The sequence below is a fragment of the Spermophilus citellus genome (assembly GCF_964194105.1).
Source record: "Spermophilus citellus genome assembly, chromosome: 4".
Taxonomy (NCBI): domain Eukaryota; kingdom Metazoa; phylum Chordata; class Mammalia; order Rodentia; family Sciuridae; genus Spermophilus; species Spermophilus citellus.
The window spans coordinates 225101313-225126050 of NC_138185.1; the positions used below are offsets into that span (position 1 = coordinate 225101313).

Below are 24738 nucleotides of genomic sequence, written 5' to 3' on the forward strand. Positions count from 1 at the left end.
GTTACACATTTTAATTCTTAGAATAACCATAATCTTACACAGTTGCTTTATTTGGATTTACCAAGATATTTGCCTTTTTTATTGCTCTTATTTCTTTTATGTACCTCTTAAATTTTTTTTCCGGATTCATTTTTCTTTTACCTAAAGAACACCCTTTGATATCTCTTTTAGCATGGGTCTGCTAGATGAACCTGTGTTTAAAGCAGTTTTTATTTCAGCTTTTTTTTTTTTTTTTTTTTTTTTTTTTGGTACTGGGAATTGAACCCAGGGCACTTATCCACTGAGCCATATCCTCACTCCTTTTTTAAAATACATTTTCTTTAGGGGCTGGGGATGTGGCTCAAGCGGTAGCGCGCTCGCCTGGCATGCGTGCGGCCCGGGTTCGATCCTCAGCACCACATACCAACAAAGATGTTGTGTCCACCGAGAACTAAAAAAAAAAAAAAAAAAAAAAAATTAAAAATTCTCTCTCTCCTCTCTCACTCTCTTTAAAAAAAAAAAAACAAAACTGCAGCTCCTCCACTCTGGCTGGGATTTAAAAAAAAATACATTTTCTTTAGAGATAGAGTCTCACTAAGTTGCTCAGGGCCTCACTAAGCTTCTAAGACTGGCTCTGAGCTTGAGATCCTCCTGCTGTAGCCTCCTGCTATTAGGATTGTAGATCTGAGCCACTGTCCATGGGTCAGCTTTGTTCTTGGAGGTCTTTTTTTTTTTTTTAAGTTGTAGATGGACATAATATCTTTATTTATTTATATTTATGTGGTACTGAGGATTGAACCTAGTACCCCATGCATGGGAGGCAAGTGCTCTATCACTGAGCCACAACTACAGCCCTTCTTGGAGGCCACTTTTAAGGGACATAGAGTTGTGATGTGCAGTTAGAGTTGACCTTCAGTTTTTGTGGGTTCTGCACCTGCAAGGAAAAAAAATAGCCTCTTTACTGAACTGATACAGACCTTTTTCTTGGTATTGTTCCATAAATAATATAGGGTGAAAACTATTTACAAAGCAGTAACATTGTATTAGTTCTTATAAGTAACCTTGATGTGGTTTAAAGGGTATAGGAGGATGTGTTTATTTTGTATGCACACAAACATTTTCTATAAGGGACTTGAGCTTTCATGAGTTTTGGTATCTTCAGGGTGTTCTGGAACTAATGCTCTGCAATATTGGACCACTTATAGTAAAGGGGGACCACTGTACTTTCTTTCTGCACTTCAGAGGTATTTCATTGTGTTCTGCCTTATGATTTTTCTAGCAGTGGGTTAACAATCAGTATAATTGTAATCTGTCTTTTTTCCAAGTTTTAAAATTCTTCACTTTGGATTTGAGCCATTTTATTGTAATGTCCCTAGGTGTGATTTTCCTTTCCTTTTTTTTTCTTGCTTGTTGGGGAATCAAACTCAGGGCCTTGTGTCTGCTAGGAAAGCTCTCTAGCCCTGAGCCATACCACTCCCCTGCCTTGGTGGTGGTTGTATTTTGTTTTTAAGATCTAATCTTGCAGTTATGTTGTCCAATCTGCCCTTCAACTCCTAGGCTTAGGTGATCTGCCCACCTCAGCCTTCTGAGTAGCTGGTATTTCAGGTGCCTGTCACCATGTCTGGCTTTTTTACCTGGTTATTTTTTATTGTGTGTTGTATATCAAATTTACCATTTGTAAATCTGTTTAAAAATAAGTTGAGGTTCAGAATAATATCTTTTTTTTTCTAGGGAAAATTTATATTTTATCTGTTAGATACAAGCACTCTGAAATTACCTAAATCCAAATTCAAGAACTGAGATGGTTCAAAGCTAAGCTGAAGCCCCTTTTGTTTTATTTTTGTGGTGCTGGGAATTAAATCCAGGGCCACTGCATGCTAGGCAAGTACTCTACCACTGAGCTACACTTCAGCCTCTGAAGCTCCTGGGCGGGTCTGCCTTTTTCAGCCTTGCTCCGAAGATACAGGCTTTTGAGGGCACAGACCAGTGGAATGGCGTTCACTGACTGCTATCTTCTTCCCTCCCCTCATGGCAGACCCTAGATTCTCTGCCCAGATGCATGATTCAGTGTCTTAGTGTTTCAGTACTCTTCTCTGGAATTGGCACATCCCTTGTGGGGAAAGGTGACTCTATAGCTGAACCTCCTTTTGTGAGCCTCAGGATCACCTGAATTCTGAACCTATGTTGTTAGTTTTCTGATTCCTACATGCAGATGCTTAAAAAAATGTTTTGCTCAACTTCTGGTTGTCCTTTAGTGGGAGGGGTCCGAATTACTTCGTCTAGAAGAGAAGTAGTTATTTAGTCCAGTAATTTCTGAAGTTTTGTGATTTCAGTGTCTGTGCAGATCATTCTTCCCAGAGCTACCAGGGATGGCTACGTAGGTTAAACCACACAGTGACCCCCTCTTTCAGATGCCATAGGTTCTTAATTCCTTACTCCCTCTCCCAGGGCTGCTATTCTCAACTTGTATTGATCACTCCATTCCTTGAGTTTCCTTTGTTTGAAATTCCTGTCATCACAATTTTTCAAACTTAACATATTTCCTCCTCCTTGATTGTTCCCGTTCACCCCTTCCAAAATTCTAGTTCCCACTGTCTTGTAGTGTATTGACCTGCCACTTTCCCCCCATCACTTTTTTTGGGGGGGGTACCAGGGGCTGAATGTAGGGACATTTAACTACTGAGCCACATCCCCAGCCCTTTTTATTTTTTATTTTGAGACAGGGACTTGCTAAGTTTTTTAGGGTCTCACTAAGTTGCTGAGTCTGACCTTGATCTCTTGATCTTCCTGCCTCAGCCTCCCACGTCATTGGGATTACAGGCATATACCACTGTTTGTCCCCACACCCCATCATCCTTCTGTCTTAGATTCAGTAGTCATTGTAACAGGTTCTCTCCTCTATTCCCTTTTCTTCATCTTGTTTGATCTCCTTTCTGACTAAGCCATAACCTGTGTCTTACCTTGGATTCCCCAGAAAACAGAGCTTAGGACAAAGCTTATATTCTAATCCTTTATTTGAAGTTTTGATTTTGTTGGGGAGAAAATGAGGCAGGGAAGGAGGGAAAGTAAATACAAATGCTTGGTATCCCACTGGCAACAGCTTCACAAGCACCTGTGTGGGCAAGGCATGCTGGAATTTAGAGAATCAGGGTGCCTCTCAGAACATTTCCAGGGGTCAGCTATGTGGGGAGGACAGCTGAGATATCTGTTTATTTGGCTCTTTCCCTTCTTCTGTCTTTTATTAGTCATTGTTGCCCAGTGGCCTCAAATACTCTATGCTTTTGTGTTTGTTATTTGGAGACACAGTTGAGTTTGAATCTTGGAGTTTCTGCCATTATGGGCTTAAAGAAGGCCAGCCCTTACCATGGGTGAGGTATAGATGGGTGGTGTTGGTAGGGCTGAGACACTGGTGACTCACGGCTTTAGGGTTCCGCAAGCTTGCTAGCTTTTGCTAGAGTTGCTGGGGCTTCTGCTGTGAAGTTGAGCAGCAGGCAAAGACTGTGGAATGAGGGCGGGGGGTGGTGAGACCTGCATCACGTGTGGCTGATTGTCATCTGGCTTTTGCCTATGCTGTGCTTGCTTCTGCAGCTGAGCACAGCTATAGGCATCATCAAATTTAAGTCTCAATTTAAAGTCAAAATGTCCTTGTCCATTACAGGCTGTATTCTGTTTTCTGATTTTAGTTACTCAAAAACAGTTTATTTTTCAATTTAATTAATTTAATTTTGCAGTGTTGAGAGTTGAACCTCGGGGCTCTTGTGCATGCTAGGCAAGTGCTTTCCCACTGAACTAAACCTCCACCCCTAGACAGTATTATTTTTACTTTTTATTTTTTGGTACTGGGTGTTGAACCCTAGGGGTGCTCCACCACTAGCTGTATCCCCAGCCTTTTCTATTTTGAGTCAAGGCCTCTCTAAGTTGCCCAGGCTGATCACGAACTGGGGATCCTCCTGTCTTAGGTTCCTGAGTTGCTGGGATTATAGGTGTGCACCACCATGCCCAGTTCTGGACAGTAATTTTAATTTTGTACTTTAAATCTTAAATTCTTATTTCCCACCTTTCTTTTATTTCATTGGGGAAAAAGTTGAAGCACTTACAAGTAAACTTCTACAAGCTCCCAGTGCCATGTGTGATCCTATCTAGTGCCTGCACCTCATACTCTGCATACTTCTGTAATTTCTTTTGCTCCCAGGGGATGGGAATTAGACCCCATCCCCCTCTGCCTATTTAAGGATATCACTCCAGTGATGTGTCCTTTATTTTTGTCATCAGAGTTTTCTTCTTTTTTGTATCATTCCTATCAGTTTAAAATTAAAAAAAAATAATTTTGATTATTGTTTATATTTTCTCTTCTACTTTTTTTCTTCGATTAGTACTATGGATTGAACCAAGGGTGCTTTACCACTGGGCTACACCCTTATCCCTTTTTTATTTATTTTTTTTGTTCCATACTGTAGCACACTAATGACTAATTCTAAAATGAAAAACTAAATAACCTATAGTTAGAACTGAGTTTTAAATTGAATTTTCCAAGTATAAATGGCTGAAATCAGGTAGAGAAAAGACCATTTGAGCAGGGGAATTGCCTGAGCAGGTAGGAAGGAGGTAGAGTACACATCTTTATGTAGAGCACCTCATCTGGAAAGTTAACCATATTTGGGACTAAAAAGATGAGATACCTACACCCTGGGAATTTTCACTCTTTGAGGGAAAAGGTTTATTCATAGGAGATGAAAGCAGTTAAGAACAACCATTAACTTGCTGTCCATGACCTTTAATCTTACAACCCTGGGAGCTTGGTGGAAGAGATGGGCCAGGAGCTAGGCCTTCACTTGTTTTTTTTTTTTTTTTTTTTTAAGTATTTTTTGTTGTTGTAGATGGACACAATACCTTTATTTAATTAATTTCTTTATTTTTTCTTTATTTTCTTTCTTTTTTTATGTGGCGCTGAGAATAGAACCCGGTTCCTCATGCATGCAAGGCAAACGCTCAACCACTGAGTCACAACCCCAGCCCCCAATTTATTTATTTTTATGTGGTGCTGAGGATTGAACCTAGTGCCTCACACATGCTAGGTGAGTACTCTACCACTGAGCCACAACCCCAGCCCATAGGCCTTATTTTTTGATACAGAACATTGCAAAGTTGTTGTGATTCTCAGTTTCAAGTCACTGGGGTTATACATGTGTGCCCCTGTCCAGCTTTTTCCATTTCTTCTTTTTTTTTAGATGTTAATGGACCTTTATTTTATTCATTTATTTATATGCAGTGCTCAGAATTGAACCCTGTGCCTCACACATGCTAGGCAAGTGTTCTACCACTGAGATCTGGAGAGTTTAAACAACTTCCCCAAGAGCTCAAGTGGTAAAATGGGAAAACCCAGCCTGGGGTGACTTAATCTAGATCCTGTATTTCTCGATCATTATTACATTATATACCACTTCCTAGATATGGAGATGTCATCTAATTTTGTGTCATTCAGGAACTGGGGAATCTTGAGCAGTTTATTTAAAACTTTAAGCCATAATTGTATACCTACTTATATTCTCAGAGTGTAGGCTTAGCATGTTCTCAGTACAAAACAGCAACGAAGAGTTAGGAAGCCTCTCAAGATCAGTGCAGAAGCACCACACCTCAAGTCTTTCTTAGCTTTAGCCTTGCGGGCTACTGAGGGTTGGTCCCCTTGTTGGGGTTTCTGGGTCTGTGATGTGTACCCAGTTCATAAGAGTGGAAGGGCAATTTGACCACCACCACAAAGGAGCTGGTCTGTTCTGGCTCAGTTCTGGCTTCACTCTCTTGTTCCATGGGAATTGCAGGAATTCTACCCTCCCTGATAGGAAAGTGTGCTGGACCACTCAAACATAGTGGTTAAAATAACTACTGTTTTGTGACCCTTCCTCCTCCCGCCCCCCAGCCTGGTAGTTCTGCTGGGCTAGCTGGGGTTGGTGTTGTCTGGTGGCTCAACATGAAGCTGGGACTGCTGGGCCATTTTCCTTCTCCATGTAAGGCTCAGGGCCTCTCCTTTTCCAGTGTGGGATCTCCAGCCGGCTGTCCAGATACCTTGGTGGCCAGGGCTCCCATAAGCAAACATTCCACTGAAGCAGGAGGCAGAGATCGAAAGTCCTTTTAAAGTAGAGGTCCAGAAATGGCTCAATGTCACTTCTGCTACATGTTCTTAGTTAATGTGAATCATGGACCAGCCCAGATTTGTGAGAGGTGACTACACAGAGGCATGGGAGTAGGTCTTTTGACAGCAGAGTAGTCTAAACTACTTTTAGAGTGAACAGGAGCCTATTAAAAGTTATGTCAGGGGCTGGGGATGTGGCTCAAGAGGTAGCGCACTCGCCTGGCATGCGTGCGGCCCGGGTTTGATCCTCAGCACCACATACAAACAAAGATGTTGTGTCCGCCGAGAACTAAGAAAAAATAAATAAAATTCTCTCTCTCTCTCTGTCCCTCTCACTCTCTCTTAAAAAAAAAAAAAAAGGTTATGTCAGGGTGACAGGTGTGAATGGGAACAGTCTAAGACATCCTTGGACATATATGGTCCTTTTTGTCATGCTTATCCCCTGAAGGGAGAAGACATAGGTCTTCTCTTGAATCCCTGTCTCCTCAATTCTCCCAGTGTGAAATTTGACTGTGTTAAGTATGACTTTGATATTTTAGATTCAACGTGACCTTTAAACACATCTCTGTAACTTCATCTGGGTGCTCAAGGATTATATAGAGAGATACCACTGTTAACAGTGGAGAATTTTCTATGTTGGTCTCTGTTGGGGAGCTTTCCTATGGAGTGTTTTGTCTTTCCTTTCCTTCCTGAGGGATTTTTCAAGATCGTGTTTTTTTTTTTTTTTTTAAGAGAGAGTGAGAGAGGAGAGAGAGAAAGAAAGAGAGAGAGAGAGAGAGAGAATTTTTAATATTTTTTTTTTTTAGTTCTCGGTGGACACAACATCTTTGTTGGTATGTGGTGCTGAGGATCGAACCCGGGCCGCGCGCATGCGAGGCGAGCGCGCTACCGCTTGAGCCACATCCCCAGCCCTCAAGATCGTTTTTGACTATGTGACATTTTCAATTCCCACGCTAACCTGGAAGCAAATCCTCTCAATATACAACTCCATTCTGTAGATGATTATAGAGGTCTCCTCCAGTCCAGAGTTCTTGAGACTTCCTAGAAAGTGGTTGCAGGCACCTATAGGGCAACTGGAAAGATGAAATGAAGGCTTACACTGTTCAAATGTGACTTGAGGCCAGTGGCATCCAGGATTCTCTGGAGGAAAGTTTGCAATCCAAATGAAAGTTTTTTTTTTTGGGGTGGTGGTGGTGGTGGTGGTGCTGCTGCTGCTGCTGCTGCTGCTGCTGCTGCTGCTGGGGATTGAACCCAGAGCCTTGTGCATGCGAGGCACTACCAACTGAACTATTTCCCCAGCCTGGAAGTTGTTCTTAATAAAATATCAAGTCTTGAAAAATTGACTAAAAATTCCCAAAGTAAAATCCTCCTTTTTTATGTAATAAAGAATGGACTTCTAAGGTGTGATTGTCCTCAGAGATGATTGCCTCTAGAGTGTCTCTGACATGCTTGTACACCCACACAGGATTTTGCTTCGGGCAGCAGCTTGAGGCCTTTGCTTTCTCCTGAAGCATGGTTAGCTGGGAAGATGTAGCTCCTCTGGAAGGCCTGCCTGGTTCAGGGCTGCATCTTGTCTGGGGTGGGGGTAGTGTTGTTGAAGATCCCTCAACCTGAATGCTGTATGATAGGCTCCTTGTTAATTTAAAAAAATTTTTTTTTAGTTGTAGATGGACACATTATCTTTGTTTATTAATTTATTTTTATGTGGTGCTGAGGATAGTACCCAAGGGCTCTGTCACTGAGCTACAGCCCTCCAGCCTCTCCTTGTTAATCTTGACACAGCATGAACAGCAAAACAAAATAGACCTCCCCAAACCAAGCTTCAAAGGCTTTGGTTGTGTAGTCTGTTGGGCAAACTAGTCGCTGGCTAATGTAATACAGGCAATGTGCTTTTTGCATGATAGGGCAGAGGCTTCCTGGCAATGCTGATTGTCCTGTAGGCCAAATCAGTATTCTGCTTTATGACACCTCTCCAGAGCATGTTTTATGTAGCATCTTGTAGCGAGGCAGCAGCTCTAACTCCGGGTACAGTGTAGTAAGGAAAGCCAGCTTCATAAACTGTCAGTGGGGAGAGGGTGAGTCATGCTGAATCAGGGTGATGGTGCGTTTCTTTGCATTAGTTTGACAGGCTAGTATTCAGATCCAAGGAAATTGTTAGCAAGTTTATTTATTTTCAAGACTGCTTAGGCATAGGTAATGTTAATTTTTAAAATTATTAAATAGCACAGGGAGAGGAGTGCATTAATAGAGCACCTTTTGTATGTGCTCATTTCTAGCAATCAGACTTCTCAGAGGCATTTTTCACAAGGAAACTGTGGTGATGATGTGGCGAGTACTCTTGAAAGCTAGGATTTTATCTGTGGTCTCTGACTCTAAAATTCTCATAGTTTTGTCTGTCCCCTGCCCTCCCCTGTTCAGTAATTTATGCAAACATCCTTCCCAACTACACCATGTATGCTTTGTCTTCCACTCTGTGTCTGTGTGTAATCCTCAACCTCCCTGGTAAAACAGTCATATCTGGCTGTTGCCCTAATATTTCTCATGCATGTTTATTACACCATTTATAAATATATGGAATATAACAAATTTTTTAACCGGTTCCATGAATCATTCTCAATGGGTTCTGTCCAAAACAAAACACTCCACAGTCTCGAACCAGTGCTTTATGGATTAATATTTTTAAACACTCTTATTAAATGAATGAATGCACATGAATTGCTTAGGACAGTGACTGACAAGAAGTTCAAGAATGTCATCCTTCTATGGCATTAATATTTGTTTTATATGTATGGTCTTCAGAACTTTTAAATAACTGAACTGCAGTCTATGGAGTCAAATATTACCAGGTTTATCAGTTCCTGTGGTTAGCTATATTTTGGTTTTTCTTTCATTGTTTTTCTTATAGCATTTAGAGACAAATCTCCATATACTTATAATGCTTCCCCATATTTTGAATTATCAGGATTCCCAAAAGTGAAATTAATTGCTGGGTCAATGTGTGTGAACATTTTTAAAGCTCTTTGCACACATTTCCAGTAGCACAGTATAGCAGGTCTAATGAGTGTATCTACCGAATACCAGAAGCCACAGGCCGGTCCTTCCAGGAGTTCTCTGTAGCAGGGATACTGAGTATGTTTGCTGTACTTTCTTGTACCAGATACATGTAGTGCCTATTACAAAGAATGTGTGTGAGCCACTGAATGCAAAGAATGGCCTGTGTAGTATGTATTTTTCCAGTTCCTAGAAGGTGGAAAACTGTTGTCTTTTGTGAATTTTCTTGATGTTTTTTTCCCACTGAATAGAGTTCTTATCCTTACTTATCAGTTTGTTTGCCTTTTAATTGTTTTACCTCATGTGTTTTTAGTCAAATTTGTGGTTTACTTTGCATGTGCTTCTTTCTTTTCCTCCTACTTTCTAGATTCCCCTGCCTTGTCCTGTTTCTCCTCTAATTTTTCTCATGAAATTAAACAATTGTCTTAATATTTTCTGAAATCTCTATTTTATTTTATTTATTTTTTGGTACCAGGGATTGAACTCAGGAGCACTTAACCACTGAGCCACATCACATCCCCAGCTATATTTTATATTTCACTGAGTTGCCTAGTGCCTCGCTTTTGCTGAAGCTGAACTCAAAATCCTCCTGCCTCAGCCTCCCAAAGCTGCAGGGATTACAGCTGTGTGCCACCATACCCAGAATGTTATTACATTTAAATTTTTTTTTTGTAGTTGTAAATGGACAGAATGCTTTTATTTGTTTATTTTTATGTGGTGCTGAGGATTGAACCCATTGCCTCACACATTTTAGGCAAGTGCTCTGCTCCTGAGCTACAGCCCCAACCTTTATTGTATTTTTTTTATACCCTTATTTATTTATTTATTTCTATGTGGTGCTGAGGATCAAACCCAGTGCCTCACACACATGCTAGGCAAGTGCTCTGCCGCTGAGCTTCAACCACAGCCCCCTGAAATCTCTTGATATAAAAATATTGAAGCAATGTATATTTATTAAAATGCATTTTACTCATTTATTTGTTTTGCAGTGTAAGGGATGGAATCCAGGGCCTCATGTGTGCTAGCACACACCCTACCACTGAGCTTGTCACCAGCCCCCATATTTATATATTTATTAAGATGGAATCCAGGGGCACTTAACCACTGAGCCACACCCTCAGTCCTTTTTTTTTTTTTTTTTTTTAAAGAGAGAGGTGAGAGAGAGAGAGAGAGAATTTTTAATATTTATTTTTTAGTTTTTGGCGGATACAACATATTTGTTTGTATGTGGTGCTGAGGATTGAACCCGGGCCCCATGCATGCCAGGCGAGCGAGCTACCGCTTGAGCCACATCCCCAGCCCACCCTCAGTCCTTTTTATCTCTTAGTTTTGAGGTAGGATCTCACTAAATTGCTCAGGACCTTGCTAAGTTGCTATGGTTGACTTTTTGTTTTTTAATATTTATTTTTTAGTTATAGTTGTACAGAATATCTTTATTTATTTATTTGATTTTATGTGGTGCTGAGGATCGAACCCAAGGCCTCTCATGTGCTAGGTGAGTGCTTTGCCGCTGAGCTACAGCCCCAGCCCCTGTGGTTGACTTTGAATTTGTGATCTCCCTGTATGCCATTGTGCCCAGTGTAGACTTAGTTATTTTTTTTTTAAATTTAAATCTTTTAGTGTTTAAACACTGGAAATAAATATTCAAGTTTAAAATAAATTTCTATTGTTTAGATTATATACTTCTGCAAATGTCAGTACTTAGGAAAAAAGAGGTTTATAAAGGCAATAAAACCATTTAGTTTTTCCCCAGATTACAGATTTACAGTGTAGAATGATTTTTTCATAATGTTTTCAAGCCAGTTTGACAAATTTGGTATATCCAAAAAACCAGAAATCTGTGTACCAGTTCTGGGTGTAGCACATGGGCAGAAGTTGTTCCCGAAGCCTGGTTAACAGTTTTAGAAACACTATGTGGTGGGGGTGGGTTTAAGGAGGAAGACTCTCATGGAAGGCTATTTAGGGTTTGTAGGGAAGGGAGAGTGGGTTCTTGATGAGATGGTACTAGACAGTATTCCTGCCTTTATGTAGATGGGATATGATTCTCTTGGGATTTCTTTCTTTCTTTTTTTTTTTTAAGAGAGAGAGATTCTTAAATATTTATTTATTTGTTTGTTTATTTATTTATTTATTTTTAGTTTTTGACGGACACTTGTTTGTATGTGGTGCTGAGGATCGAACCCAGGCCGCACACATGCAGGCGAGCGCGCTACCGCTTGAGCCACATCTCCAGCCCTTGGGATTTCTTTCCTTGATTTGTACAGCTGCCACTGTGCTGTTCTTGACTGTATCCATGGGAACCTAAATAGAATGATAGCAGTTATAACTTGTTGCTAGGCAGATCTAGCTTATAATGTATTAAAACTTTTCATTAAAAAGAGTTTGAGAGGGCTGGGGTTGTGGCTCAGTGGCAGAGCGCTTGCCTTACATATGTGAGGCACTGGGTTTGATCCTTAGCACCACATAAAAATAAACAAACAAAATAAAGATACTGTATCCATCTATAACTAAAAAATATTTTTAAAAAAGTTTGATATTTGGGCTGGGATTATGGTTCAGCAGTAGAGTGCTCACCTAACAAGTGTGAGATGCTGGGTTCGATCCTAATACCACATACAAATAAATTGTGTCCAAGTATAACTAAAAAAATATCTAAAAAAAAGTTTGATATTTTACCTTTCACGGGGAAAGGTAACTAAATGAAGGTAGTTTGGAATCACAACTGTGAAATTATATAAATGCTTTCTAGTACAAAAGACTAGTCATGTTTTTAGTTAATCATATGTCAGAATGGAAGAGAATTATTTGAAGTGACTGCATTTCTTAAGGCTGGTCCCTTATTGTAAAGGGTCAGTCAGTGTTGAAAGGTGTATTGATTAGATGCAAACCTGTCCTAGAGACAGCAGACCTCAGAGTGATCACATCCTAAATAGTTCTTCTGCCTCTGAAAGGCTTGGGAACTAACTAGGGCGGCTTCATGGAAATTGAGATACCACCCTCCTCTTTTGGTTACAATTTAATAATGAAAATAATAACAATCATTATTTTGGTGCTACTGGGGTTCTACCCAGCTCTACTGCTGAGCTGCATCCCTAGCACTTTTTTTTTAATTTTGAGACAGGATCTTTCTATGTTGTTAAGGCTGGCCTTTAACTTTCACCTGTCTTAGTCTTCTATATTGCTGAGATTACACAATTTTAATTTTTTTTTTTGGTACCATGATTGAACCCAGGGGTGCTTAACCACTGATCCATGTCCCTAGTCCTTTTTTTATGTTTTATTATTATTTTTTTTTCCAGGAGGAAAATCATTTCATTCTAATAAACTCAAAGAACATCAGAACAGCTGACTTAAGGAGGCCACACATTTGCCCAGTCCCAACTCGGTGTACTTCTGTACCAACTCAGTGAACTTCTATACAGTTAGAACACTCTCATTTGCTGCCATTCACAAACACTGAAGCTATTAAATGAGGTTTTACATTGCAGTTTTACATTCATACTTTCATATATCAATTACATTTTTATGTTAAAGTAACTTGATCATCAGAGCCGATTTTCCACTTCAATTTGAACTTCTTGATTAGACATATTCCGTTAGCAATTCTGCACTGCTTCAGCACCTCATTGAAACCCTCACAGAGCTTAACATCAGCCTGGTTCTGGGCACACTCCAAAAATTGTTTTATCTCATAAAAGCAAGGGTCACCAAGCTGCTGCTGCTGCTGTCCTGGCTGGGTTCCCTGAGGCTCCTGGTAAGTGATATCAGGCTTTGTGGGCTTGGCAGTACTTCCTCCACTGAAGTCCCCCAGTGATGGCATGGCCCAGTATTGCCCCACAGCAGAGCCTACTGCCACACCAGCCACAGTGGTTGCCATCTGGGCCATCAGACCTGGCTGCTGGAGTGCCACAGCAGGGGACCAGACTGCAGATCGTGGGGCTGCAGTTGGTGGCTGAGTTGCTGGTGCCAGCCTGGAAGCAGCTTCATCTGAGGGGCCCTGCTGGCTGGGGGCACCACGCGCCGCGAAGTGCGGCTCCCGCTTCCACGCAGCATGGTAGGTTCGCAGCGGCTCAGCCTTATGTTTTATTTAGAGACAGGGTCTCACTGAGTTGCTAAGTGCCTCACTAATCGTTGAGGTTGTCTTTGAGCTCTGATCCTCCTATGTTCACCTCCCAAGTTGCTGGGATCACAGGCGTGCTACATGGTGCCCAGCAATTTTAATTTTTTAATAGGTAAAGTTACTTGGAATAAAGTAACTACTTTTCAGAAGGCATCAAGGGGACTGTAATTGGCCTCTTACTGTGTTGTTTGTATCACACAGTTTTTCTTTTGAGAGGGAGAGTTTTAAGAGAGAGTGAGAGAGAGAATTTTTTAATCTTTATTTATTTTTTTTTAGTTCTCGGCGGACACAACATCGTTGTTTGTATGTGGTGCTGAGGATCGAACCCGGGCCGCACGCATGCCAGGCGAGCGCGCTACTGCTTGAGCCACATCCCCAGCCCGAGAGGGAGAGTTTTAATATTTATTTTTTTAGTTATCTGCGGACACAACATCTTTGTTTGTATGTGGTGCTGATGATCGAACCCGGGCCGCACACATGCCAGGCAAGCACGCTACCACTTGAGCCACATCCCCAGCCCCAGATCACAGTTTTTTTCCCCAGAGACTGATCTGATTTTTTTCTTTGTATCCGATTATAATTTTAAAAAACCATTTGAGTAACTATTCAATAGATAATATATGGGGCTTTTGTACCAGCCACATTAAATGCATTACAGAATAATTGTAGGAAGCAGTTAATATCAACTCCACTTTACTCATAAGAAAACTGAGGCTTTAGAGGTAATAAATAACTTGCCTAGTCAGTTGCATTCTTTAAGAAAGCAGGGGCCACCTTTCATTTCTGCTGTGTTCCCTGTATCTGGCATAGTTTCTCTGCAAAATTTCTAAAGGCTGGTCTCACAAAGATTGTTGTGATATCTCTCATTTATAGCTTTGAACTTTGAGCTGCAGCTCTCTCTTCATAGAAAAGTTGTTGAGAATTGGAACAGCAGTCAATCTGCATATTTAGCAAGGGAACCTGATGTCATATATATGTATATTTGTTGTTGCTCTTATTGGGAACATTTGAGAGTACATCTTGTGATTTGCAAAAGTCTAGTATTTGGGCACGAGGATAGTTAAGAAATGGTCTGTATAATTGTGACAGCAATCCATTTGGGTGTGTTTAGTTTTCACTGTTTAGTATCTTAGTCTACTGTCCTTTCAGTTTCTTGATTTAATAGAATACGTAAGAGTAGAAGGAGTCTGAGTGAGGCATAGTGGTGCATGCCTGTAATCCTAATGACTCAGGAGGCTGAGGTAGGAGGATTGCAAGTTCCAGGCCAGCCTCTGCAGCTTACTGAGGGCTGGGGATGTAACTTAGTGGCTAAGTGCCCCTGGATTCAGTCCCCAGTACCAAAAATAAAAATAAAAGAAGGAATCTAATAGACAGAATGAACTTCTTTGTCTGCCAATATTAGCAAGTGCCTGTGCTTTTGAAAATCTTTGTTTTCTTGGTATGTGCTTTGAGTTTTTAAACTTTTTTAAATAGTTAAAACAGTAGGAATTTAACCCAGGGTTTAAACCAGGGATTTAACCTCCATCCTTTCTTAAATTTTCTTTTGAGACAGGTCTCTTTAAGTTGCCCAGGCCTGCTTGAATGTATAATCTTCCTGCTTTGGTCTCTTGGGTAGCTGGGATCATAGGCCTTTGCCATCATGTCTGACTAACTTTCTTACCTGTGAATTGTAGAAAATAGAATTTTAGAGCTGGGTAGGATTATTGAGATTATTTGCTAAGAAAAAAAATTTAAGGACAATTCGATTCTATACATTATTGTGGAAGGCATTTCTCATTTGTTAAATGGGGATAGTATTTATTTCATAGAGTTGATAGGAAGATTGAGAGAAAAACTTCATAACTCTTGGGCTGATGATTAGTGGTAATACTAGTAATTTCAAACTTTGGGGACATGTGTCTGCTAGCAGAGCATGGACAGAAGTCTGGGGCAATATGGATGGGACAGGGGATGGGGTAGGAAGGCCATTTTAAAGTAAGTTAGTTAGTTAGCCAGCTAGCTAATTTTTTGTTTGTTTGTTTGTTTGTTTATTTGTGGTGCTGAGGATCAAACCCAGTGCCTCACATGTGTGAAGCAAGAGCTTTACTGCTAAGCCATAACCCCAGCCCCTTAAAAATTTTTTTTATAGTATTTTAAAGTTGACAGTGAAAGCTAAGCAATAGAAGTGGAAGAAATGAGGTTTGAGAGAATGTGAATGAAGCATGGAGAGCTGGCAGGAAAGAAAGAGAGGTACAGAGATTGAGTTTTGATGTGACAAGTGATGGAATACCAGAAACAGGAGAACCTTCTGGAGATGGTGTTTGTGTTTTGGAAACAGAAAAGTGGATGAGTGTGTAGTCATTTCTTTGGCAGAACTGATAGGGGATGGTGTGAGGCCAGTGTGAAGCACATGCCGCTGCAGGACCTCAGAAAGGCCTAGGAAGTGGAGGTGCCAGGTGTCTCCAGAGGCCTGGCATTGTAGCACTGGGGCTAAACGGGAGTGCCAACTGCAGGTCTGTAGGCAGTCCTTGATTTCTGGATTCTGGCTTCACCCCAGCAGCCTAATAACCATGCCTTCCTTATCCTAGCATAGGACAGTTCACTCTTAGTCATAAGTTTGAACCAAAGAGACTCTAGATTTATTTGAAGGCAGAAGATGGATGGGACCAGACATGGGAGAGTGGGAATGTACATAGATTAAGTGAAATTTGCCTATTAAATGGTGAGAATCACTTGGCATCTCCAAATTCTATTAGTATGGCCTCTGCTCTGCAGGCACCAGTTTTGAAGATTTTCCTTTGGAAGGAAATTGGCCCAGTTATGAGAGTCTACAGATGCTGACAGTCGAATGTCACCGTGTATTCCAGGGCCATTAATGTTTCCTTAATACAACAACAGCATCATTTTGTTGTGTCTGGCACTTTCTGGTGTCTGGATTTGGAAAGAGCTCAGTAGGCAGTTCTGGCTCAAGTTTCTTGGCTGTGGCTTCAGTTATGGTCACTTTGTGGCTGGACTGAACAGCAGGGTGCTGAAGCACCTTTTCTCCTGTGGTCTCTCACAGGCTGATTTGTGCTCTGCATAGCATTATACTCCGATGCAAGTGTTATACTCTGCACAGCATTATACTCTGATGCTGCTCTGCACAGCATTATACTCCCGTGCAAGCCTCAGAGGCAGGTATTCTTGGAGATCCAGGGGTAACCGTATTGCTCTTTATGTCCTAGCCTTATAAGTTCCATGATAGTACCATTCTGCCATAGTCACATCTGCTCAGCTCTCTGGGGAGGGAACATGGATTCCCACTCTGCTAGGAGCTGCATTACTGTCGCACTGAAAAGAGGCGCATATAAGCTGAGAGGGGTTGTTGTGCGCATCTTTGGAAAATGCAGTATGCCACAGTTTTTGGTTTGATCCTAACAATTTACATGCCTCCTATTTGGAAATTACTCTTATATACTTCCCCTGAACCCCTCCTGGTTTCATCATCTTATGGTTTAGCTACAAGTTTGGGATCTTACCACTTAAATCAGCCCCAGTATGGCCAGCTGAAGCTCCTCAGGTGTGCTTTCTCTATCCCTAAACCCATGTGCATTTGAGATTGAAGTAATTTGCCGCTCCCTCCACTTTATAATGGTGGGAAGGTTTGAGATAATTGCTGCACACACATCTGTTCAGAAGAGTGGACAGCAGGAGGTACAGTAGTCCCTGGTGTGTAGCTTTTTTGAAATTCAGCCAGGATTCAGTTCTGTTGCCTGAGAGTGATTCTCTGGGGCTCTTGTCCCTGTTCTCTGGGAGTTTTATTTTCTCTCTCTCTCTCTTTTTTTTTTGGCGTGTTGATGACTGAATTCGGGCCTTGAGCATGCTAGGCTAGTGCTCTATCTCTGAGCCACATCCTCAGTCCTTTTTATTTTTATTTTGAGATAGCATTTTGCTAAGTTGCCCATTCTGGCCTGGAATTTGCAATCCTTCTGCCTCGGGCTCTCAAATAACTGGGATTGTAGGTGTGCACCATAGTGCCTGGCTTTTTGTTCTGCTTTATGAGTTACTTTTTTTTTTTTTTTTTTTTTTGTACAAGAAATGGCTGTTTTTTTGAGTAGGTGACTAGTTTTCTTTGTCAACTTTGTGCTTATAGTATTTTGGAAGGAATGTAATCATCCCTTCATTCTGTGTTGTTTTGTCTCAATCCAACTGGTACAACTCCTTTAAAAATGTTTTGGGCTATGTTAATTTGTAATCCACTCCATTAGACAGAAGCCACATGGAGAAGTTTCTTTGTGACAAGTTCTTCAGTTCCTTGGGAGTCCACTGTGAAACTGCTGACCTTCCCTTTCTCTTAAGCTTTGGAAGGAGAGGATGTGCAGAGGCAGCCAGATCCTTAGGAAGTCCTGGGTCTGTTTGGGAGGTCAGTATGGACCACCTTTTTATATCTTCTGTTTTTTTTTTTTTTAATATTTTTTTTAGTTGTAGATGGACACAATACCTTTATTTTATTCTTACATGGTGCTGAGGATCAAACCCAGTGCCTTCCACATGTGAGATGAGCACTGTACCACTGAGCTACAACCCCAGCTCTGAGGTTTTAAAAAAGTTTTATAATTACAGTGTGGATTTGATCTTCTCCCCTGAGAATAATTGAGAGTCATTTCTTTTTTTATTTTGATAATCATTTTTGCAGTGGGGATAAGAAATAATTTAATTGTTATTTAATTACTCATTGAACCTAGTTAGTCTTAATGCCTTTTTCTTAAAAAAATATCATTTTAGTTTGTTTGCTTGTTTATTTATTTATGCAGTACTGAGGATAGAACCCAGGTGTGCTCTCCCACTGAGGCACACCCCCAGCCCTTTTTGTTTTGAGACAGGATTTTGCAGACTTGCCCATATTGACATTGAACTTCTAATACTCATGCTTCAGCTTCTGGAGTAGCAGGGATTACAGGTGTCCACCACCATGCCTGGTTTGATTCCATTATTTGTTTTTTAATTTTTCTGCAGTTCCACATTTTTTATTGGAGCATTATAGTCACACATAATGGAATTTCTTGTTACATATTTGCATGTGCACTCAATATAATAATATAATTTGGCCAATATCACTCCCCAGCACTTCTCCCCTCTCTCCCTTCCTTCACCCCTTGGTCCCCTTTTTTTTTTTTTTTAAAGAGGAGAGGGGGGAGAGAGAGAGAGAGAGAGAGAGAGAGAGAGAGAGAGAGAATTTTTTAATATTTATTTTCAGTTCTCGGCAGACACAACATCTTTGTTGGTATGTGGTGCTGAGGATCGAACCCGGGCCGCATGCATGCCAGGCGAGCGCGATACCACTTGAGCCACATCCCCAGCCCCACCCCTTGGTCCCTTTCCTCTACTGCTCTCCCTTTGATTTCCAAGAGCTCCACCCTCACCTTTCTTTCTTTCTTTTCTTTTCTTTTTCTCTCTAGCTGCCACATACGAGAGAAAACATATGATCCTGACCTTCTGAATTTGACTTGTTTTGCTTAACGCGGTGATCTCTCATTCCACCATTTTCCTGTGAATGACATAATATCATTTTTGTTTATGGCCGAATAAAAACTCCATTGTGTATATTTACCACATTTTCTTTATCCATTCATCCATTGATGGCACCTATGCTGGTTCCATAGTTTTGGCTACTGTGAATTGTGCTGCTATAAATACACGGGTATGCATGTGTCACTGTAGCATGATGACTTTAATTCTTTAGGATAAATCCTTATGGGTAGAGCTGGGTCATATGGTGGTTCCATGCCTAATCTTTTGAGGAACCTCCATATTTATTTTTTTCATGTATTTTTTGGCCATTTGTATTTCTTCTTTAGTGAAGGGTCTGTTTAATTCCTTTTTTTCCATTTACTAATTGGGTTAATTGATTATTTTGCTATGATTTTTTAAAGCTCTTTATATGTACTAGATATTCTGTCAGAAGAGTACCTAGCAAAGATTTTCTTCCATTCTCTCTTCATGTTCTTAATTGTTTCCTTTGTTGTGCAGAAGCTTTTTAATTTGATGCTATCCCATTTTTTAATATTTATTTTTTAGTTATAGGTGGACACAATGTCTTTATGTGGTGCTGAGGATTGAACCCAGTGCCTTATGCACACCAGGTGGGTGCTCTAACTCTGAGCCACAACCCCAGCCTCCAATGCCATTTCATTTTTTAACTCTTGACATTTTTTAACTCTTTGGTTCTAATGAGAAAGTCATTGCCTGTGTATATATGCTGGAGAGCTGACCCTACATTTTTTTCTAGGAGTTGCATAGTTTCTGGTCTAATTCTGAGGTTTTAGATCCATTTTGAGTTTTTTTTTTTTTTTTTTGTGCAGGGTGAGAGACAAGGGTCTAGTTTTATTCTTCAACATATGGATAACCAGTTTCCCCAGTACCATTTGTTAAAAAGATTGTCTTTTCTCCATAGTATGTCTTTGGCATCTTTGTCAAGGATCAGATGACTATCTGTGTGTGTTTCTCTGTCTTCTATTCTGTACCTTTGGTTCATGGCTGTTTTTAAGCCCGTACCATGCAGTGTGTGACTGTAGCTCTGAGTATAATTTGAAGTCAGGTATTGTGATATCTCCAGTGTTGCTCTTTTGGCTTAGAAATTGCTTTGGCTATTCTGGGTCTTTTATTCTCCCAAAAGAATTTTAGGACTTTTTTTTCTAATTTTGTGAAGAATTTTATAATATTTTGATGGGAATTGCTGAGTCTGTACATTGCTTTTGGTAGTATGGCCATTTTATCAATATTAATTCCAGGGCTGGGGATGTGGCTCAAGCGGTAGCGCGCTCGTCTGGCATGCGTGCGGCCTGGGTTTGATCCTCAGCACCACATACAAACAAAGATGTTGTGTCTGCTGAAAACTAAAAAATAAATATTTAAAAAAAATATTAATTCCACCTATCCATGAACATGGGAGATCTTTGCATCTTCTGAGGTGTTCTTCAATTTCTTTCTTATGTTCTATAGTTTTCATGGTAGAGGTTTTTCACCTCTTTTTGTATATTTATTACTTGTTGTTGTTTTTGTTTTGAGGTTATTGTGAATGGAATTTCTTTCTCAGCAGATTCATTGTCAGTATATAGGAAAGCTGTTGGCTGGGCATGTGGCTCGAGGTAGCGCGCTCGCCTGGCATGTGTGCAGCCCGGGTTCGATCCTCAGCACCACATACAAACAACGATGTTGTGTCTGCCGAAAACTAAAAGATAAATATTGAAATTTCTCCCCCCCCCCAAAAAAAAAAATAGGGCTGAGGTTGTGGCTCAGCGGTTAAGTACCCTTGGGTTCACTTCCTGTAAAAAAAAAAAAAATTAGGAAAGCTGTTGATTTTTGGGGGGAGGGGTCCAGGGATTGAGCTCTGGGGCACTCAATCACAGAGCCATAACTCCAGCCCTATTTTGTATTTTATTTAGAGACAGGGTCTCACTGAGTTGCTTAGTACCTTGCTGTTGCTTAGTACCTTGCTGTTGCTGAGGCTGGCTTTGAACTCCCAAACTTCCTGCCTTAGCCTCTGGAGCTGCTGGGATTATAGGCATGCATCATCGTATCTGGCCAAAGCTATTGATTTTTGAATGTTGATTTTGTAACCTGCTATATTGCCATATTTATTAGCTCTAGCAATTTTTTGGATTTTCTTGGTATAGGATCATATCTTCTGCGAACAGTGATAATTTGACCTTCTTCCTTTCCTATTTTTAATCCCTTTTATTTCCTCTCTTTCCTAATTGCTCTGGCTAGAATTTCTAGTAACATATTAAATAGAAGTGTTGGGAGTGGGGATATCCTTGTCTTGTCACGGATTTCAAAGGAAATGCTTTCACAGGAATTTCAGGTGGGTACCACTATGCCTGGCTTGACTTCTGTAGTTTTAATTGGCTTCCCAGCTCATTTCTCTGCTCTTTTATTTTATCATAGCAGTAGGAAGCAGTCTGAGGGGAAACTTCTAGAATTTTGCCTGGAAATCTCCTTAGATGGATCATTGAGTTCATTAGGTACATTTTCTGTTTTCTACATTTCTGCAGGACATATTTTCCACTTCTACATAACAGGAGTCCCTTATTCGCCAAGGTTGAGTAATTATTATTATTATTTTTTTATTTCCCACTGGGCTTTTCCTGTCAGTCTCCTTGTTGAGGCCTTTCAGGTACAAACAGCCTCTTCAGGGCCCTCCAGTGCCTGCCTGCCTCCTAGATCTGAAGCTGTTGCTAGATTTTTTTGTTGCTGCAACATCTCACTTGCACATGCCACAGTCTGTTCCATTCACTCTTAATGCCTGAAAAATGACCCCCAAAATTTAGTGACTTAAAATAATTTCATGGTTTCTGTGGGTCAGGACTTTGGGAAGAGCTTGGTTGGACATTTATAGCTCAGATGATTTCTGTGGTTGCAGTGAGGCCAGAGAGTTGAAGGACTAGTGGCTGTGGGTGGGTGAGGCTTTGCTTGCAGCTGGGGGGTCACTGAACATTTCTGGCCATGGGGTCTGGGTATACTAGTTTACATTTCAGGGCATTGAGACTTCGCACATGGTGGCTCTCTGTCCATAGGTGTATGTTTCAAGAGAACCAGGCCGACTCTGTTTCACTTTTTTTGACTTAAGTCTATTTATTTATTTATTTACTTTTTGTGTTTGTAATAGAACTGAGGGCCTCAAGCATGCCAGATAAGCAAGTATTCTACCATTTAAGCTCCAGCTCAGCCCTAAATTAATCTCTGAGGATTTCTGTGTAGCTTCTGCTGTGGTCCCAAACCTGTCTGTGTTTATGGAGGGAACATAGACCTTACCACTGAAAGGCAGAGCATCAGTCGACCACATTGTAAAAACATCAAGTGAGGTGGCCAGCTTTGGAACTTTTTTTTTTTTTTTTTTTAACAGCCTTCTGTAGCCTCCAGTGAAGCAGTTAGATCCCTGTCTGATCACTGTAGGGCAGTCTGGCCACTGAATGTACCCCATCTGTGTACATGTTGTTAAAACTTAATACTCCTTAACGACAGCTGAAGAGTTGAGGGTTATCAGGCACATGAAAAAAGTCTCTAACAGTCTTAATGCAAACAGATAAAAGGAAGCCTGTGAAGAAACAGGAAATGGCATTGCGGAAGAGAAGTTCAAACTTAAAGTTTAAAGCAGTGAGACAAAATTCATGACACAAAATAGGGGACCATTCAGAGAACCAGAAACAGCTCTAGGAAAATAAGATAGCAGGGGAAATTTTAATAGGAAACAGGAAGTCTTTCAGAAAGTATTGAGCAAGGATAGATGAAAAGGAGAAGGAATAATGTCCAAACCTTGATTGGATCCTTGACTGAAAAAATATCATTTGAGGTGAGAGGATGTGTGGAAATGTGAATAAGGGTTGTATTTTAAGTGATGATGAAAAATGCTAATTTTCTGTAAGTATGGTAATGACACTGGTAATATGGGAAAAGTTTCTTATTTCTTATTTATGATTCTGCATTTTGGGGCAGGGGGTATGAAAGCGTACTATACGGGAGAAGTGAGTGTATGTGTAAGAGTGAGGGATAGTTAATGCAGTTATGGCATGAGGTTAATAATTGATTAATAAAGACCCCCAAAACTGAATACTTACCAGTGTTAACTGATCAGTTCATGGGATCCAGTGTCTGAATATTATGTGTTCAGAGAAAGGGAAAAAGAATATTGAGAGGAAGCAATATTGAGTTAATGCTTGAAAAATTTCCAAAGCTGAAATAACTCTCCAGATGGAGCAGACCCACTGAGTGCCCAGCACAGGGATGAGAGTGAAAAATAGATCTGGCACTGCACTATGCCATTTCAGAACACAGACTTAAAACAGTGGACTGAGAACCTAGGAGGCGACTGGTTCCAAGTGCCTTGGAGTCTTACTTACAATCTAGGATTCTATGCCAAACAGCAGTGTGGAGATAAGATATTTGTGGCCATGTATGACGTTTTTGCAAATTATCTTTTTTCCCCCGGACAATTTGAAAATACTTTGCAGGTGTGATGCTCTATCCCTCACCCTCTAGGTTTTTTCTTTTTTCTTTTTTTAACTTTTACAACCCTAACCCAGGATTTTTTCTTTTTAAGCAAGAGATTTATTGTGATGTAATTTATGCAACTTGCCCATACTAAAATATATGTAATTTTGTGATTTTTTTCTAAACGGTCTTCGCTGAACCCTTGACATACCCGTTTTAGAATGTTTTTATCACTCCTGAAGGAAACCACATACTTTCTAGCCACCATCCTGTGATTCCCCAGCACTAGGCAGTTGCCTGTCTCCTCCTGGGCTCACCTGTTCTAGATGTTTCATGTAAATAGGCCCATATAAAATGTGGTTCTTGATGACTGGCTTTGTTTACTTAGCATAATTTCCTTCAGTCCTGGGGATTGAACCCAGGGCCTCTTCACAGTTGAGCTACACCTCAGCCCTTTTTAAATTTTAATTTTGAGACAGGGTCTCACTAAGTTGCCTGAGCCTCCCAAGTAGCTGGGATTACAGGCATGAGTCCCCACACCTGGCTCCTTCATTCCTTTTCATCACTGAATAATATTCCATTGTATAGCTATACTACTTATATCCATTATCAGTTGATAGACATTTGATATTATACATAGCCAAACATTTGTGTGCAGCTTTTTAAAGAACATGCAGAAATGAAATTTCTATTTTTTTTTTTTTTTGGTCCTGAGGACTGAACCCAGGGATGCTTAACCACTGAGCTATATCCCCATCCCTTTTTGTTTTATATTTTTGAGACAGGGTCTTGCTGAGTTGCTTAGGGCCTCATTAAATTACTGAGGCTGGTCTTGAACTTGGGATCCTCTTACCTCAGTCTCTTCCAAGTTGCTGGGATTATAGGTATGTGTCGCCAAGCCTGGCTGAAGTTTATTATTTATTTATTAATTTTTTTTTGTAGTTGTGTATGAACAGAATGCCTTTATTTTATTTGTTTATTTTTATGTGGTGCTGAGGATCAAACTCGGGGCCTTGCACATGCTAGGCCAGCGTTCTACTGCTGAGCCACAATCCCAGCCCCATGGAATGATTTTGTCTCTCTGGTGGAAGATGCAGGTGTTGACTTGGGCTGGACACTGGGAGGACGTTGAGATTTTTTGTCATGGATGTCTTGGACATAGATACTGAGTACGACCCTGAAGATAAAGGTATGTGTCCTGGGTCCTGGCTTTCATGAACATTTGGCTCTCCATGCCTTGTTGGATTTGCTGTGGGCCATGCTGACTTTCCTCATGGCATCTGTGACTTGACTGAGCAGCCTGTACCCAAAGACTGCCTGTTGGTTTCCTGCCCTGTATTCTACCTATATCACCTTTGCAAATCTCCACTCTCAGGGCCCCAAATGTAGTGCCGGGTTCCTGTGTATAGGTTTCTGTGTGAATGTATGTTTTCATTTCTTTTGGAAATACCTGGGACTGTAGTGTTTAACTTTGAGGAACTGCCAGGCTGTTCTAGAGCGGCTACATCTTGTA

General features: G+C 40.7%; 1 protein-coding gene and 1 pseudogene across 3 annotated transcripts in view; one reads left to right on the top strand and one right to left on the bottom strand.

Annotated features, from left to right (window-relative positions):
- The window catches only part of RCOR1 (REST corepressor 1), a 132915-nt gene that overhangs the window by 22926 nt on the left and 85251 nt on the right, over positions 1-24738 (top strand). The gene's annotated exons all lie outside the window — the stretch shown is intronic.
- On the bottom strand, positions 12681-13210 carry LOC308647387 (coiled-coil-helix-coiled-coil-helix domain-containing protein 2-like; annotated as a pseudogene). The gene has a single exon. The product of its transcript is annotated as a coiled-coil-helix-coiled-coil-helix domain-containing protein 2-like (transcript).